Raw genomic sequence first — 18,585 nt, forward strand, 5'->3', positions numbered from 1 at the left:
AACATCACCCGGATAGCTTTCTTTCATCTCAGAAATATTGCAAAGATAAGAAATTTAATGTCATTGCATGATGCAGAAAAACTAGTCCATGCTTTCGTCACCTCCAGGTTGGATTATTGTAATGCCTTACTGTCTGGATGTTCCAATAAGTGCATAAACAAGCTCCAGTTAGTTCAAAATGCCGCAGCAAGAGTCCTTACTAGAACTAGAAAATATGACCACATCACGCCTGTCTTATCCACACTGCATTGGCTCCCAATCAAATTTCGTATTGATTATAAAATACTACTATTGACCTTTAAAGCACTAAATGGTCTCGCACCACAGTACCTGAGTGAACTTCTGCTCCTCTATGACCCGCCACGCCTACTTAGATCAAAAGGTGCAGGCTATCTGCTGGTACCTCGTATAGTGAAGGCTACATCAGGGGGCAGAGCCTTTTCTTACAAAGCCCCACTGTTATGGAACAGCCTTCCAAGTAATGTTCGGGAATCAGACAGTCTCAGCATTTAAGTCTAGGCTGAAAACATATCTGTTTAGTCAAGCCTTTTGTTAATGGTGTTTATGAGGTAAAGGAGTAGATCTGGAGGGTCCTCAGACATAGAGTGTTTTGGTAAACTGGGATGTATGGATGCTGTCAGTCCCCACTCGCTTGCTCACTCGAGTTTGTTGACGGTGCAGTGGCTGGCTGCTTTATGTCCCGGGGCTCCCTCATGCCTGTGTTACCTTCTGGCTCTCTCCTTTTAGTTATGCTGTCATAGTTAGTTGCCGGAGTCCCTGCTTGTACTCGGTGCAATATGTATACTGTTCCTACTTATTCAGGTGACATTGGGCATACCTAACCACCTGTGTTTTCTTTCTCTCCCCCCCCCACCCCAAATCTGTCCCTCTGAGTTACATGGAGTCAACAGGAAATCTTTTGGTGGAGACGGTGGGGACCTCGACTGGCTATCGTAGCCTGCAGGGAATCGGCCGTCAGACATTCTGTCACATGTCCCAGACCCGGTGAAATGTAACTGAATTGTCTTGGCCAGGCCTAAGGGTCCCATCTGCATCTCATCATTGCTGAGGAGTGTGCTCCCATCACCCAATCAAGCATCCAGCCAGAGCAGGTCATGATATATTTTTTACCATATTAACATGCCATTGTGCGTCATGCCTGATGTAAAGACTCTCGTCTCTGCGAGCCTACCACACAGATTTAATACTTGTCATTTTTAGGGCATACCTAACAACGTGTTTTCTTTCTCTCCCCCCCCCCCCCCCCCCCCCATCTGTCCCTCTGAGTTACATGTTGATCCTGGGATTGAGATGCTGGCCTCTTCTGCCCCTCGGACCTGCTTGATCCATCCTGGTGCCCTGTGTCTGGTCGGAGTTTTATCGCCCCACTCCTGTGAAGGACGGCCCCATGAGGACAGTTGAGGGTTATACCTGTTAAAACTGTTAATATTATAGTCAGGCTGTCTGTTGTTGCCCAAATGAGGATGGGTTCCCTTTTGAGTCTGGTTCCTCTCGAGGTTTCTTCCTCATGTCGTCTGAGGGAGTTTTTCCTTGCCACCGTCGCCACAGGCTTGCTCATTGGGGATAGATTAGGGATAAAATTAGCTCATGTTTTAAGTCGTTCAAATTCTGTAAAGCTGCTTTGCGACAATGTTTATTGTTAAAAGCGCTGTACAAATAAACTTGATTTGATTTGATTTGATTCAGAACAGGTGTGTTCTATTTATTTTTCACTTTTCAGTGACAACTAATGAACCAACGTAAACACACATGTGGGGTGACACAGCTCCCTTTCTCGTTCCTGACTGTCTGAAAGACACACAGAGATACAGGTTAATAGACAGCCAGTAATTCGACACAGGCGCCCTTCATCACATATTACCTGCTGGTTCAACCTGCCTCCTTGCCGTTCACAGCCAACACTTGACCATGCCCCTGCTGCCACATACTCCTACTGCCCAACTCAGGCCGGGGAGCTGTCCAGCCTACAGCTGACTCCTCCCTCTGGCAGGAGAGGTAATCCACCACCACCATCGGTGCCTCCTGTGGACCACCTGTGCCTGTGGACCACCTTGAATTTAGCTTACAGCAGGTTATGGTCGCTGAACTGCTGGTCATCCAGGTGGTGCTCTGAAAACAGTGTGGGCTTTATAGATAATTGGGCTAATTTTGAGGGCACTGCTGGCCTGTTAGGGTGGGATGGTTAGAATGTTTTACTCCCCTAAAAGAAACTGAATTACTTTCATTAAGCTCGGCATCAAAAGCCTCAACTTGTGTACAAGATCCCTTACCTACACATCTATTCAAACAGATAATACCTGAAGTAATTGAACCGCTTCTAAAAAATAATGAATTCTTCTCTTACAATTGGCTATGTACCCAAATCCTTTAAACTAGCAGTTATCAAACCCCTGATGAAAAAAACCTGACCTTGATCCCTGTCAGCTGTCCAATTATCGGCCAATATCAAACTCCTTTATCTCCAAGATCCTTGAAAAAGCTGTGGCACAGCAGTTATGCTCATATTTACATAGGAATAACATCCATGAAATGTATCAGTCAGGATTTAGACCTTATCATAGCACAGAGACAGCTCTGGTTAAAGTAGTAAATGACCTACTGTTGGCGTCTGATCAGGGCTGTGTCTTGCTGCTTGTGTTGCTTGGCCTTAGTGCAGCATTTGATACCACTGATCATTCCATTCTTCTGGATAGACTAGAAAATGTTGTGGGAATTAAGGGAACGACCCTCTCCAGGCTCAGGTCTTATTTCACTGATCACTATCAGTATGGTGATATAAATGGTATTTCTAGACATACTGAGGTAAAGTTTGGTGTTCCACAAGGTTCTGTCTTGGGTCCACTGCTTTTTTCTTTATATACGTTACCTCTGGGTGATATTATTTGTAAACATTGTATTAGTTTCCACTGTTATGCTGATGACACACAGTTGTATGTTTTTGCAAAACCTGATGAGAGACACCAGCTTAATAGAATTGAGGAATGTGTAAAGGACATTAGACACTGGATGCTTATTAATTTCCTTCTGCTTAACTCTGACAAGACTGAAGTACTTGTACTAGGACCACATGCAGCTAGAAGTAAGTTTTCTAATTACACAGTAACTCTGGATGGCCTTTCTGTTTCTTCACATGCAGCAGTAAAAGACCTCGGAGTGATTATTGACCCCAGTCTTTCATTCGAAACTCACATTGATAATATTACCCAGATAGCTTTCTTTCATCTCAGAAATATTGCTAAGATAAGAAATTTAATGTTACTACATGACTCGGAAAAACTAGTTCATGCTTTCGTTACCTCCAGGTTGGATTATTGTAATGCCTTACTGTCTGGATGTTCCAATAAGTGCATAAACAAGCTCCAGTTAGTTCAAAATGCAGCAGCAAGAGTCCTTACTAGAACTAGAAAATATGACCACATCACCCCTGTCTTATCCACACTGCATTGGCTCCCAATCAAATTTCGTATTGATTGTAAAATACTACTATTGACCTTTAAAGCACTGAATGGTCTCGCACCACAGTACCTGAGTGAACTTATGCTCCTCTATGACCCACCACTACTACTTAGATCAAAAGGTGCAGGCTATCTGCTGGTACTTCGTATAGTGAAAGCTACATCAGGGGGCAGAGCCTTTTCTTACAAAGCCCCACAGTTATGGAACAGCCTTCCAAGTAGTGTTCGGGAATCAGACACAGTCTCAGTGTTTAAGTCTAGGCTGAAAACATATCTATTTAGTCAAGCCTTTATTAATGGTGTTTATGAGGTAAAGGTGTAGATCTGGAGGGTCCTCAAACATAGAGTCTTTTGGTAAACTGGGATGTATGGATGCTGTCAGTCTCCACTCGCTTGCTCACTCGAGTTTGTTGACGGTGTAGTGGCTGGCTGCTTTATGTCCCGGGGCTCCCTCATGCCTGTGTTACCTTCTGGCTCTCCCCTTTTAGTTATGCTGTCATAGTTAGTTGCCGGGGTCCCTGCTTGTACTCAGTGCAATATGCATACTGTTCCTACTTATTCAGGTGACACTGGGCATACCTAACAACCTGTGTTTTCTCTCTCTTCTCTCCCTCCCCCCCAAATCTGTCCCTCTGAGTTACATGTCAGTCCTGGGATCGAGATCCTGACCTCTTCTGCTCCTCAGACCTGCCTGATCTATCCTGGTACCCTGTGTCTGGTTGGAGTCTCATCACATCGCTCCTGTGGACAGTTGGGGGTCACGCCTGGAGGATGCTCTGGACTCTTGCAGTGGTGCTTTTGTGGCTGGGGACTGCAGTTGACTTGCTGACTTTAGGACTGCAGTTAACTTGCTTACTTTGGGACTATGGTTGTCATGAAAGGTTTTGCGCTCAGGTTTCTGTCGGTGGGGGGTTTATAGCATCAACAAAGCTGACTTTATGTTAGGACTGTTAATGTTATGGTCATGTTGTCTGTTGTTGCCTGGATGGGTTCTCATTTGAGTCTGGGGATAGATTAGGGATAAAATTAGTTCATATTTTAAGTCGTTCAAATTCTGTAAAGCTGCTTTGCGACAATGTTTATTGCTAAAAGTGCTATACAAATAAACTTGACTTGACTTGAATTTAAAGGGCTGAAGGGCCAGATACCAATGAGTGATCCATGTGTTGGCATCCTTCATGCAGTGGAGCCACTGGAGTTGGGCATGATTGGAACAGAGGGTGAATGGGCATCCTAGAAGGTAGTACTGGAGAGTGAGGACTGTCCACTGGATGTCCAGACACTCCTTTTCTATCGTGCTGTACTTTGAGTCTCGCATGGAGAGCTTGTGGCTGATGTACAGCACTGGACGCTTCTCCCACTCCACCACCTGTGACAAAATGGCTCCCATCCCTCTGTCTGACACATCGGTCTGTAAAACAAAAGGGAGAGAAAAGTCAGGAGAATGCCCCAGTGGGATCCCACACAAAACCGCCTTTACCTGACCAAAAGCCTGTTGGCATGGCTCTGTTTACTGGACTGGATCTGGCGATCCCTTTTTAGTGAGGTCAGTCAGCAGGCTGGTGATGTCGTCTGAAAAATTAGGCAAGAACTGCCTATAATAGCCAACCAGCTCCAGGAACTGCCTCACGCTCTTATCTTAGGTCTCAGGCAGGCCATAATTGCTGCAGTCTTATCAATTTGGGGACACACCTCCACATGACCCAAGTGGAAGCCCAGATACCGTACTTTCACCCATCCAATTGCACACTTCTTCAGGTTTGCTGTGAGCCCAGCATGCCTTAGCAACCTCAGGATCACCCTAAGATGCTGTAAATAACACTCACAATCATTATTATAAATGATTATGTCATCTAAGTAAGCCGCCACATACGCATTGTGGGTACAGAGAATTCGGTCCATGAGACACTGTGTGACGACCATACGGTCTATGGTGACGACTGCGAGTGCTCCTGGGTGCGGCTGCACTGATTGCCTGATTGCCACTTGGCGGAATGAGCTCACCTGTGCCCTTATTTATTGGACTTCCCTCAGTTGTTAGTTGCCCGTGAGCATTAGGCTTCACGTTGGCCGCTTGTTGTGTGCGTTTGGTTTTCTGTGATTGTGTACTTGCAAGTGTTTTAATAAAAGACCCATGGTATTTTGAATTTGGTTTGTGGGTATTTTTTTTTTTTTGGTGTTGTTACGTTTTTGAGCCGCACGTAACATATGGGGGCTCGTCTATTTGTGATTACTTGAATTTGTTGTTTTGTATCTGGTTTGCATCTGGTTTAGTCAGTGTGGAGGATAGTGAGTGCAGTGTGCGGGATTGTCCATTGTTGGAGATTTAGTCTTATCAGGTGAGTAAGCAGTCCTCAAATGAATGTGATTTAACCCTGGGTAGGTCTAGCGGCGTGTTTCATTTTGAGGCATGTCGGGTTGTTTTTATAATAGTGTTGTGGTGAAGGCGAGTAGAGCATTGCTCGGGAGCACTTCCGTGGAATCGCAGGCTGTTGCTGATTGCCAGTCGCGGCCGGCGTTCTGCAGGTAATAGTGCATAAGTACCCCTCACTTGTAACCGCATGAAGACTAGGTATAGTGTAAATAGGGTTTTGGGTTGTAGTTAGTTGGGGTGATCACTTTTATTTGTGCTTGTTTACGCTTTTATTTTCTCCAACATGGATGTCAGTACATTTGTTGAGACTCCGTGTGACTCGTATTTGGACAGTTGCACTAAAGAAACACTGTTGCAAATTGCCTCCCATTACAAGATTCCTATTTCAGACATGGACCATAAATTAAAAGATAGCATTAAGCTGTCGCTGAAAGGGGCTTTGCTTGACAAGGGAATTTTGCTTCAGGAACCTGGCCCAAAGTCCGCTCCGGGGACGCCACCTGGAGGTGAAATATTGATGTTCAAGCAGAGGAAATAATTGCTGTTGCTGGAGATAGAACAGGAAAATTTGAGACAAGCTTCAGAAACTAACCGTATTGGTTTAGAAAAGGAGAAGTTAGACCTGGAATATCGAAAGCTTGATTTAATTAAGGATGGTAAATTGGGTGTAGAGGGTTCAAAGGAGGTGTCATCTAGTTTGCGGTTGGTTCCTCAGTTTAATGATAAGGACCCTGATGTATTCTTTACTTTGTTTGAACGTGTTGCAGACACCAGGAAGTGGTCCGATGAGCACAGGTGTTTGTTGCTGCAGTGTGTGTTACAGGGGAAAGCACAGGAGGCTTACTCCTCTTTGTCCTCAGAGGATGCAAGAGACTACTCTAAGGTTAAAGCTGCTGTTTTGCAGGCATACGAGCTTGTGCCTGAGGCATACTGCCTGAGATTTCGGCAAGCAAGGAAAGAAGTAGGACAAATGCATCTGGAGTTTGCGAGAGATTTGCGTAAGCATTTCACTCAATGGTGCTCTGCCGGTGACATTAAAACGTTTGATGGTTTGTCTGATTTGATGATAGTTGAACAGTTTAAATCTTCTGTGGCTGAACGTGTAGCTACCTTTATCTCTGAGCATAAAGCTAAAACTCCTGAAAAAGCGGCGGAACTGGCTGATGAATTTACATTAACGCATAAAAATAGTTCTCATGAAGTTGGTAAGCCTGGGTTAAATGCAGCCCAGGGGGCGAGTAGACCATTGCCGGGGCCCTTGACATCATTGTCAAGTTAGGCCACAGACTTGGCATGCAATTACTGTCGCGAAATTGGGCACTGGAAGGTGGATTGCCCCCCCCTTAAAAAATAGACCACCGTGCTCGACTTATAAGTACGTTAAACCAAATGCACTAGCTAGGTCTTTGCATTGTATTGAGTCGTGTGCACGGAGCTCGGGGGGTGACAGAGATTTTGCAAAAGATTGTTTAATGTCCTATTTGCCCTTTATTACTGATGGCTGTGTTTTTTTCCCAGGTAAGAACAGTGTTCCGGTGAAAATTCTGCGGGACACAGGCGCTGTAGATTCGTTTATTTTACAGTCTGTGCTACCTTTCTCTGAGCAGTCATACACTGGTGATAATGTTTTAATTTGTGGAATTGGTTTGAATACGGTTTCTGTTCCCCTTCACAGAATTAATATTCAGTCTGATTTTGTGCTGGGGGAAATTGTCCTCGGAGTTCGTCCGGCCCTCCCTGTGGATGGAGTCCATATTATTTTAGGCAATGCAATTGTGGGGCACCGTGTTTGGGGTGACGCACCTTCACCCATTGTGTCTGATTCCCCTGGTACACCTGTTTGTGCTCCCAGTAATGAGGGGGAGAGCCCAGCCTGTGCAGTGACAAGGTCGATGAGCAGCACTGATCATCATGTGGTGCCGACTGCTGTGCAGAGGGAAAGTTTGGGGTCTGTGCTGGGTGTTCCTGATTTGTCTAATCTGCCCTTTCCTTTGTCAGGGGAGGAGTTGCGCAATGCACAGGCTGGTGATCCAGGGTTGGCTGATTTGTTTAAGAATGTTTTGTCCCCCACAGATGCATTGGGAGTAGCGAGGGGGTACTTCCTGGATAATGGGGTTCTCTTCCGTAAGTGGGTACCGCAAGGGGAGGTGTTTGTGGGGGATGCCTATGTCCAGGTGGTAGTTCCTGCTCAATTTCGAAATTCCGTATTGCAGGTTGCGCATGACCAGTGCGGTCATGGGGGCGTGAAGAAGACGTATGATCGAGTTCTTAGAACTTTTTTTTGGCCGCGTGTAAAAAAGGATGTGTCCGCGTATATAAAGACATGCCATACCTGTCAGATCATTAGTAAGCCAAATCAAACGCTCAAACCCGTGCCTTTGAGCCCAATTGTAGCTGTTGGGGAACCTTTTGAGCACATTGTTATTGATTGTGTAGGTCCACTGCCTAGGTCTAAGAATGGTAGTAATTATATTTTTACGCTAATGTGCTTGAACACTCGTTATCTTTTCGCTTTTCCTTTGCGCACTATCTCTACGAAAGCGGTACTAAGAGCTTTAATTCAGTTTATGTCTGTTTTTGGCATTCCAAGATTTGTGCAAAGGGACCGCGGGTCTAATTTTACTTCCCGTGTGTTTGCTGATGTCCTAAAACAACTGCGCATAGAACACCTTACATCTACAGCATATCATGCACAGTCGCAGGGTTCCGTTGAAAGATTCCATCAGTCTATGAAATCTCTCCTCCGCGCTGGATGCAGACTGGGAGGAGTCACTACCGTGGCTCATGCTGGCTGCTCATGAAGTTGTGCAGGAGAGTACTGGGTTTAGCCCGAATGATTTGATGTTCGGTCACAAGGTGTGGGGACTTTTGTCAGTTTTGGGGGATGTAGGTAAACCTGTTGTACCGCCCACCAATGTTGAAGGTTATGTGCTTGGGTTTAAGGACAGGTTGTCCAGGGCTCGGGATATAGCAAGAACAAATCTGGAGAGCGCACAAAAGAAAATGAAAACCTTGTATGATCGAGCCATAGAGCATCGCTCTTTTGAAGCTGGGGATCAAGTGCTGGTGCTTCATCAGTTAGTGGGGTCACCATTTGAGTCTAAATTTGATGGCCCATATTCGGTTATTCGTAAGGTTTCTGACGAGAATTATTTGGTGTCTACCCCATTTCGTAGAAAAAAATCTACGTTGTACCATGTAAATTTGATGAAGCCCTATTATGAGTCTATGTGCACCAAGCCAGTCTTAACCTCTGCTCCTGTTTTTGCTGGAGAAACTGGTGATGAAATTGTCGATCCAAACGATGGCATTCTTTGTGGGCGTTTGAAGAACTCTGAGTGTTTGTTGCAGTTGGAGGGGATATTTGCGTACATACCTGAACCCCAATGGAGGGAGTTAATCCATCTGATATGTAAATATCCCGAACTGTTTGGAGACACTCCGTCTCGAACCACCTGGATAGAGCATGATATTGATGTTACTGATTCTGCCTCTATTAGACAACGCTTTTACAGAGTGTCACCAGAAAAACGCAAAGTCTTGGAAACTGAAATTAAATACCTGATTATTGATAACCTTGCTGTACCTTCCTTTTCGGAGTGGGCGTCTCCGTGCATCCTGGTAGAGAAGCCCGACAAAATGGTTAGATTCTGCACAGACTTTAGAAAAGTGAATAGTGTCACCAAAGGAGATAGTTTTCCTTTGCCTCGTATTGAGGATTGTGTGGATTCGGTGGGCTCTGCCAGGTTTGTAACAAAACTTGATCTCTTGAAGGGATATTGGCAGGTGCCGTTAACACCAAGGGCCAGGGAAATATCATCCTTTATCACCCCGTTTGGATTATATTCTTACACTGTTATGAGTTTCGGTCTGAGAAATGCGCCCGCCACGTTTCAGCGGCTTATGAATCGGGTAATTTCGGGATTAGAGGGCTGTGCCATTTATTTGGACAATTTAATTTTGGTCAGTGACACTTGGGAATCACATCTGCAGAGGCTCAAATCAGTGTTTGATCACTTGATCAAGGCGCAGTTGACGGTGAACTTATCCAAATGTGAATTTTCCAGAGGGACCATGACTTACCTCGGCAAAGTTGTTGGCAAGGGTGAAGTGCACCCTATTGATGCTAAAATTATGGCTATTCAACAGTACTCACCCCCAATAACAAAAAAAGATTTGCGGAGATTTTTGGGTTTAGTGGGGTTTTACAGATGTTTTTGTAAGAATTTTGCCACTGTGGTAGCACCACTGACTAATCTTTTGAGGGATGGAGAAAAATATGTGTGGACTTCTGGCTGTCAAATGGCTTTTGAAAATGTCAAGTCAATTCTGTGTTCTGCTCCTGTTCTGTCTGCCCCACGTTTTGATAAGCCTTTTGCATTACAGGTTGATGCCAGCAACGTCGGAGCAGGCGCTGTTCTGATGCAGGTTGATGAGCATGGCATTTACCATCCTGTGTGTTTCTTTTCCAAAAAATTCTGTTCCTACCAGCTTCACTATTCTGTGGTTGAGAAAGAGACACTGGCGCTAATATGGGCTTTGCAACATTTTTCCGTTTACATCATTTCCGCAGTAGCTTTGACTGTTTATTCAGATCATAACCCTCTAGTCTTTTTAAATTCACTGAAGTGTTCAAATCAGCGTTTAGTGCGGTGGTCTCTGTTTTTACAGTCATACTGCTTGGACATAAGACATATCAAAGGGTCTGAAAACGTTGTGGCCGATGCGTTATCCCATGCATGATTTACTGTTGTTTTTGTGCTCTCTCTCTGTCTCTGTGTCTCTTCTACTCATGGGATTGGGGGGGGGAGATGACCATTTTTTTTTTGTCTTAGGAAACTGTGGAAAAAAAACCCCTACGATCCAGAGGGCTCTGCGTTTTTTGAAAAAGGGGGTGGGGGGGATGACCATACGGTCTATGGTGATGACTGCGAGTGCTCCTGGGTGCGGCTGCACTGATTGCCTGATTGCCACCTGGCGGGATGAGCTCACCTGCGCCCTTATTTATTGGACTTCCCTCAGTTGTTAGTTGCCTGTGAGCATTAGGCTTCACATTGGCCGCTTGTTGTTTAGTTTAGTTTATTAGCTTATTTGACAGGGACCATGTACAAGACATCGCTAGTACCAGAGTTAGCCAGAAAGCTAATTTGCATCTGTGGTCCCTGGGCAGGGAGCTATAAAAACACAAACATACACACATGACTTACTGTTGCCAATATGAAGTACACACTAAAATAGCAACAGCATTCTAAAACATGCATCATACTAAAACATATAAAAAACATATACTATCACATCATCACATAAAAACAACACACATACAACAATAGACATCGTCATATAAAACAATACACATACCATTTCACAATACTTACTATAAAACAGCACACTGATTAATGATCACATATTTGATTAGCCTTAAGCCATACCTTTAATGATAATTTAAACTGGCTAAAGCTTGCACTGTTTCTAATGTGAACTGGAATTGCATTCCATTTTTCAGCTGCACTAACAGAAAAAGCTGATTGACCAAAGGAAGTTTTCCTATAATCCACATAGCAATCACCTCTCACAGAGGACCTTGAAACTCTTAAATTGTCTCTGCACAGTGATATACACTGCCTAAGAGGTGATGGTGCAAGATCATGGAAAAGTTTATACAATAAACACATATTAGCAAAACAAATAAAACTCTCAAAGGACAGCATATTGTATTTTGATATAATAGCACAATGATGGTAATATCTTGGCTTTTTGTCCAAAATCTTTAAAGCCATTTTGTAAAGAGAGGCTAATGGTTTTATGGTGGTCACACCTGCCTGTGACCAACTTGTACAACAGTATGACAGATGTGAAAAGATCATTGAGTGTAGGAACAATTTTGCAGCAGACAGTGGCAACTGGTGTCTGATATGCCTAAAATTTACTAAACTAACTCTAACACATTTGGATATCTTCTTGATATGCGTTTTAAAAGACAAATTAGAATCAATGATAACACCCAGATACTTGAAGTTATCAACAGTTTTTATGGCCTCTCCCTTAACAAAGATGTCAGGTTGCTGGCTTACATCACACCTCTTGATGGAAAAGTACATGGTCACTGTCTTGCCCACATTAAGAGTAAGACAGTTATGTGTCAGCCAATCCGACACCTTGTTTAAGGCTGAGGTAAGTTTTAGTGCAGCTTGTTCTCTGGTTTTGGCATGAACAAAAATAACTGTATCATCTGCATACATTTGCATTTGAACATCTGGGCAAACCAAAGGTAAATCATTAATATATAAGCTAAATAAAATTGGTCCTAAAATTGATCCCTGTGGCACTCCAGTTGTGCTATTGGACAGAGTGGAGCATGTGCCATTAATTCTTGTGCACTGCTTTCTAGAGTCTAGATATGATTCCATCCATGTCAAAGCGGTAGTAGAAAAATCAAGCTGTGAGAGTTTAGATAACAAAACATTGTGATTAACTGTGTCAAATGCCTTCCTGAAATCCAGGAAGACAGCACCAACTACACCACCTCCATCAAGCTTAGATTTTATTTGTTCTATAAAGTAACAGAGGGCCGTTTCTGTTGAATGGTTTTTCCTAAATCCAAACTGCATAGGATGCAGCAGGAAACGGTCTTCTAAGTAGGCCATCAACTGGTTACACACAACTCTTTCAGTTACTTTAGAGATGGTGGGAAGACTGCAAATAGGCCTATAGTTGGTAACGTTGGTAACATCCCCAGATTTAAAAATGGGGGTTATTACTGCTGTCTTCCAGGCAACAGGAAAATAGCTTTCTGTAATGGATAAATTGACCAAGTGGGTAATAGGGGTACAGAGTATCTCATCTCATTATCTCTAGCCGCTTTATCCTTCTACAGGGTCGCAGGCAAGCTGGAGCCTATCCCAGCTGACTACGGGCGAAAGGCGGGGTACACCCTGGACAAGTCGCCAGGTCATCACAGGGCTGACACAGAGACACAGACAACCATTCACACTCACACCTATGGTCAATTTAGAGTCACCAGTTAACCTAACCTGCATGTCTTTGGACTGTGGGGGAAACCGGAGCACCCGGAGGAAACCCACGCGGACACGGGGAGAACATGCAAACTCCACACAGAAAGGCCCTCGCCGGCCCCAGGGCTCGAACCCAGGACCTTCTTGCTGTGAGGCGACAGCGCTAACCACTACACCACCGTGCCACCCGGTACAGAGTATATTTGCGTATTTTTTGACAAATGCACAATCGCAGTCAAAAATATCTTTTGCCTTAGAATTTTTTAACTGCCTTAGGATTTTAGTTACAGAGGTTTCTGACACTTCTGACATGCTAAAGGATGACATACCATCTTTCACTAGTGTAATGGTTTTCTCTCTTGCACCAAAACCTAATACAAGATCATAGACTGAGTTAATAAAATAGTCATTGAACATAGAGGAAATTTGGACTTTATCCCTTATAAGGGTCCCCTGCACTAGCAATTCATACTCAGTATATTTTTTATTATTGTCTTTCTTAAGTACTCTATTGATATTTTTCCATGTTTTCCTTGTGTTCCCTTTTGATTCATTTATAATATTAATAAAGAAATTAGCTTTAGCCTTCCTCAAGTCATTAACAACTTTGTTACGTAGCTGTTGAAATGTTCTCCTGTCACATGCTAATCCAGAGTTAAGTGCAATTTTCACTTGTGTGCGTTTGGTTTTCTGTGACTGTAAACTTGCAAGTGTTTTAATAAAAGACCCATGGTATTTTGAATTTGGTTTGTGGGTATTTTTTTTTTTTTGGTGTTGTTACATTTTTGAGCCGCATGTAACACACTGCAACATCACAAGGAGCCCCAAAAACCCTGAAAGGAAGAGTGACAAATTGGTGTAAGCCAAATGGAGTGGAAAAGGACATTATCTCATGGGATAATGACATCAAGGGAATCTGCCAATATCCCTTTGTTCAAACTAGTGTTGAGTAAAAGTGAACCGTGCCTAACCGATCGAGCAGTTCATCAATGTGAGGCATCAGATATGTGTCAAATTTAGACACCGCATTGACTTTTCTATCATCCACACAGAACCAGACCGACCTGTTGTTCTTGAGAACCAAGACCACCGGGCTGCTCCAGTTGCTGTGTGACTCCTCAACTACTCCCATCTTGAGCATAGCCTGGAGTTCATCCTGAATCACATTTTTCTTGTGCTCAGGGAGCTGATATGGGTGGCTGTGCACCACCAACCCTGAGGGAGTCTCAATGTGGTATTCTGTGAGGTCAGTGTGACCAGGGATGGGCGAGAACACATTAGAGAGTTCCTCCTGCAACCTAATCACCTGTGCTCTCTGGGATGTTGAGAGGTGGTCTCCACAGGGGACCAGGGTGAATTGGGCTGCACGTTTTAGACTTACCTCCAGTCCCAGCTTTGCCTTCTTTGGAACTATCATTGCCAGAGCCACAGGAACCTCCTCTTTCCTCAGTTTCAGGAGATTGAGGTGATAAACTTGACATGTGTCACCCCTATCTGGCCATTTGACCTCATAGTCAACCTCCCCAATTCACCATGTGACCTCAAAAGGCCCTTGCTACTTGGCAAGCAATTCTGAACTTGAGGTGGGCAATAAAATGAGGACTTTATATCCCAGTACAAGTTCGCTTAGCTGTGCCCCTCTGTTGTACAGGTGAGCTTAAAATTCTTGGGCCTGTAGCAAATTCTCCTGGGTTATGTGACTCAGTGCATGGAGTTTTACACTCAGGTCAAGAACATCCATCCATTATCTGTAAATGCTTATCCTGTACAAGGTCACAGGCAAGCTGGAGCCTATCCCAGCTGAACGTGGGCAAGAGGTGGGGTACATCCTGGACAAGTTGCCAGGTCATCGCAGGGCTAACACATAGAGACAAACAACCATTCACATCTATGGTCAATTTAGAGCCACCAGTTAGCCTAACCTACATGTCTTTGGACTGTGGGGGAAACCGGAGCACTCAGAGGAAACCCATGCAAACTCCACACAGAAAGGCCCTCATCGGCCACTGGGTTTGAACCCAGGACCTTCTTGCTGTGAAGCAACAGTGCTAACCACTACACCACTATGCCACCTGGTCAAGAACATATAGAATTTCATTTTTGCTTGGAGAAGGCTCCTCCTCCCAGTTTTCTCTAATGATGTCTAAAACATCACGGGGCTTGTGCCTATACAACAGTTCAAATGGGGAAAATCCGGTGGAGGCTTGTGGGGCCTCGTGTACTGCAAACAACTGAGGGTTGAGCCACCTGTTCCAGTTTTTAGCATCCCCATGAATGAACTTACGAATCATGTTCTTAAGTGTTTGGTTAAATCGTTCGACCAGCTCATCCATTTGTGAATGATAAACACTCATACAAATCAATTTAATTTCCAATAATTTGTACAATTCGCACAGTGTGCATGACATAAAAGTAGCACCTTGATCAGTCAGGATTTCTTTCAGAATCCTGACTTGGGAGATAATGCAGAAGAGTGCCTCCACAACACTACGTGCTGAGATATTGTGAAGAGGCACTGCTTCTGGATATTGTGTTGCATAATCCACTATGACTAACACAAAGCGATACTCGTGTGCAGATTGATCTAATAGCCTGATGAGATCCATGCCAGTTTTTTCAAAGGGGCTCTCCATCAATGGCAATGGGCACAATGGCGCTTTTGGTATGGGCCAGTGGATTTATCAGCTGACATTCACAACATTCCATACACCACCTGTGGACTTCAGTGTGAATCCCTGGCCAATAGAAATGGGCCCTGAGATGATTTGGTGTTTTATCCTGCCCCAAATGCCCCACCATAGGATTCTGAAGAGCCTCATGGAATAAAAGTTCCCTACGGCTCTTTGGGACCAACAACTGTGCCATCTTTTCTTTTGTTTGAGTGCCCTGCATCACTTGATATAGCCTATCCTTAATAATACAAAAGTACAGGAAGGAAAGCGTAACGTTAGGCTAGAGGATTTGGCCATCAATTACTTTCACTTAGTCAAAAGTGTGTCTCAGAGACTTGTCATGTGCCTGTCCCAATGGGAAGTCCCCTAAGGGATTCCCCAGAGAGGAAGGAGGGCCTTCCCCACTCTCTCTGTCATCATGATGTGGAACTGACATGGGCAGCCCTGAGCCTGCCTCCCCAGCTAACATTGCAGTGGGATTCCCCTGTGACGTACTACTGCAGGACCCACCCACTCACTAATAACTGTTTCATTAACATTTTAAACCCTGGCCAATCAGTTCCCAGAATCAGAGGGTGGGTGAGGCTCAGACTAACCATCACCTCTACACTATTCTTTTCTCCCCGGAAATGAACAGTGACCAGCATTAGTGGATATTTGTGTATATCACCATGCACTGTCAGGGACCAGACAGGAGAGGAGATCAAATGCACTCAAACCACAGTTTATTAATAACAGGGGAAAAGGGAGTTGGGAGAATGTGTGAAGTTCAGTGGCAGGAGAACTGAGAGGCAGGGATGGCTGGTGGTGACATCTGAGGTCTCCCATCCAAGTACTGGCTGGATCTAACCCTGCTTAGCTTCTGAGATCAGACGGGATCAGGCATTGTCAGAGAGGTGTGGCTGTAGGCTGACAGCACTTGGGTTTCAGGCAGTCTCCCAGCAGTAGTCCCTCAGCAGGCTGGAGTTAGGGAGCAGGCTGGAACACAGAGTCACAGATCAGATAGCAAGATAGGGGACAGAAATGCAGGGTCAGGTTACCGGGGCTGGAGAGTAGGGCTCCAAGCAGGGCTACTCACACCGGGCTGATGGAGAGGCAGGCGAGCAGCAGGGCTGGGCAGGCTGGAGATCAGGCGAAGGTACAGGCGAGGTAGGCAAGAGGCAGAGTCGACAGGACAGAAGGCAGATCAGGTTATCGGGGCTGGAGAGCAGACAGAGTCAGATGGAACAGAATATCGTCAGGAGTCAGAGTAGTAGGAACACAGAGCAGGTTATCACGCTGGAAGTTGCAGACGATCTGACACAGAAGCTTGGGAGGACTGCAGCTTAAATACACACGGGGGGAAGCAGGTGATTGGCAACAGCCAATGACAGCCACTGGAAGTTAATAAGAGGAAGTGAGTGTGGGCATGGCCGGTAATGCTGAGTGGAGATGTTACCTGAAGAGAGAAGCCCACAGGTAGGACCATGACAATGCACACACTTAACATTCATCAATCATGCATTTCCCAGTGCCCCACATCGAATCAGGCTTTGCTGTATGGAGGTCTGATTACAACTAGAATCCACTAAAGCCTGATGTTTACCCCATGGAATACTTAAAAATATCCTGTATGCCCCTGCTCGATCAGGGGAAGCCTGTGGTGTATCAGAGATGTGAATCAGTAGTCCCACCTCCTCATGGAAGCACTGATTCCCTGCCTTCCCTCTGTGCCTACAGACCTGCCCATGCTCACTCTCGGTTCTGGTGGGCATGGATGAGTTCACCCGTGGAGAGAGAGAGGGGATTAATGGTGGCACAGACACAGAAGAAGGGAGAGTAGAAACATGAGAACAGACATGAGTGTAAGGAGCAGGTTTGGGGGGAATTGACCCACATTTCCATGGGGATGAGGTGGGGGGGCAAGGAGAGAGAGGGGGAGAAAGAGAAAGCAGAAGTGAGAGAGAGGGCAGAGAAGTTGTAGCAGCTCCTACTTCTGGAAATGCTGTCAGGTGGTCCTCTGTCAGCTGGACCGTCTCCTCCAGTGACTTCGTTCGGTGACAGCGGATCCACACTGACATCTCACTCGGCAGCTGGGTGATGAATTGCTCCAGTGTCACTCCCTCGATGATGGATTCGGCGTCACACTCACCAGCCAGTCAGCAGGGGTCCCAGAGCTGTTGTGCGAACACAAATGGCCTGCCCACTTCACCGTATGCCAGTGAGTGGAAGCGCTGGCAGTGCTCTTCTGGGCTGCAGCCGACCCACTATAGGATGGCTTGCTTCAGATGGGGGTACTCCAGCATCTTAGTGGTTGGGAGCTGCCAAGCTAAGAGCTGGGCTTCCCCCAACAGGAGCGGCAACAGGCGAGCTGCCCACTGTGAGGTTGGCCATGTGCTTGCCTCTGCGACATGCTCGAACAGCTCAAGGAAGGCATTGGGGTCATCAGGGACAATGGGTGGATCACCCATGGACTGGATCCAGCTCCGAATCACCTGCCAGTCTTCTGCTTGGGCTTCAAGCAGAGCCTGGAAGCACTGACAGTGACATTTGGAGGAGCTCTCTGATTGATTTTGACTCCATAATGGCATTCGTTCCTCAGTCCTGGGTTTTGACACCAGTGTAACCACTCTCTAACTTGTGGGAAACAGAACTGGAAGCAGGCTTCAGAAGAGGTGTGTTCTTTTTATTTTTCACTTTTCAGTGACAACTAATGCACATACGTAAACACACACGTTGGGTGACACAGCTCTCTCTCTCTCATTCCTGGCTGTGTGAAAGACACACAGAGACACAGGTTAATAGACAGCCAGTAATTTGACACAGGTGCACCTCATCAGATGTTACCTGCTGGTTCAACCTACCTCCTCGCTGTTCACAGCTGACACTCGACCATGCCCCTGCCACCACAGTCATCTTGAAGACAGCATATTTTGCTCCAAAATCTCAATGTACTTTTCTGCATTAATGCTGCCATCACAGAAATGTAAATTACCTTTGCCAAGGGCACTGACACAACATCATACCATGACAGACCCTGGCTTTTAGACTTATTGCTGGTAACAGCCTGG

This window comes from Neoarius graeffei, chromosome 5, assembly GCF_027579695.1.
Source record: "Neoarius graeffei isolate fNeoGra1 chromosome 5, fNeoGra1.pri, whole genome shotgun sequence".
In the NCBI taxonomy this organism is placed as follows: domain Eukaryota; kingdom Metazoa; phylum Chordata; class Actinopteri; order Siluriformes; family Ariidae; genus Neoarius; species Neoarius graeffei.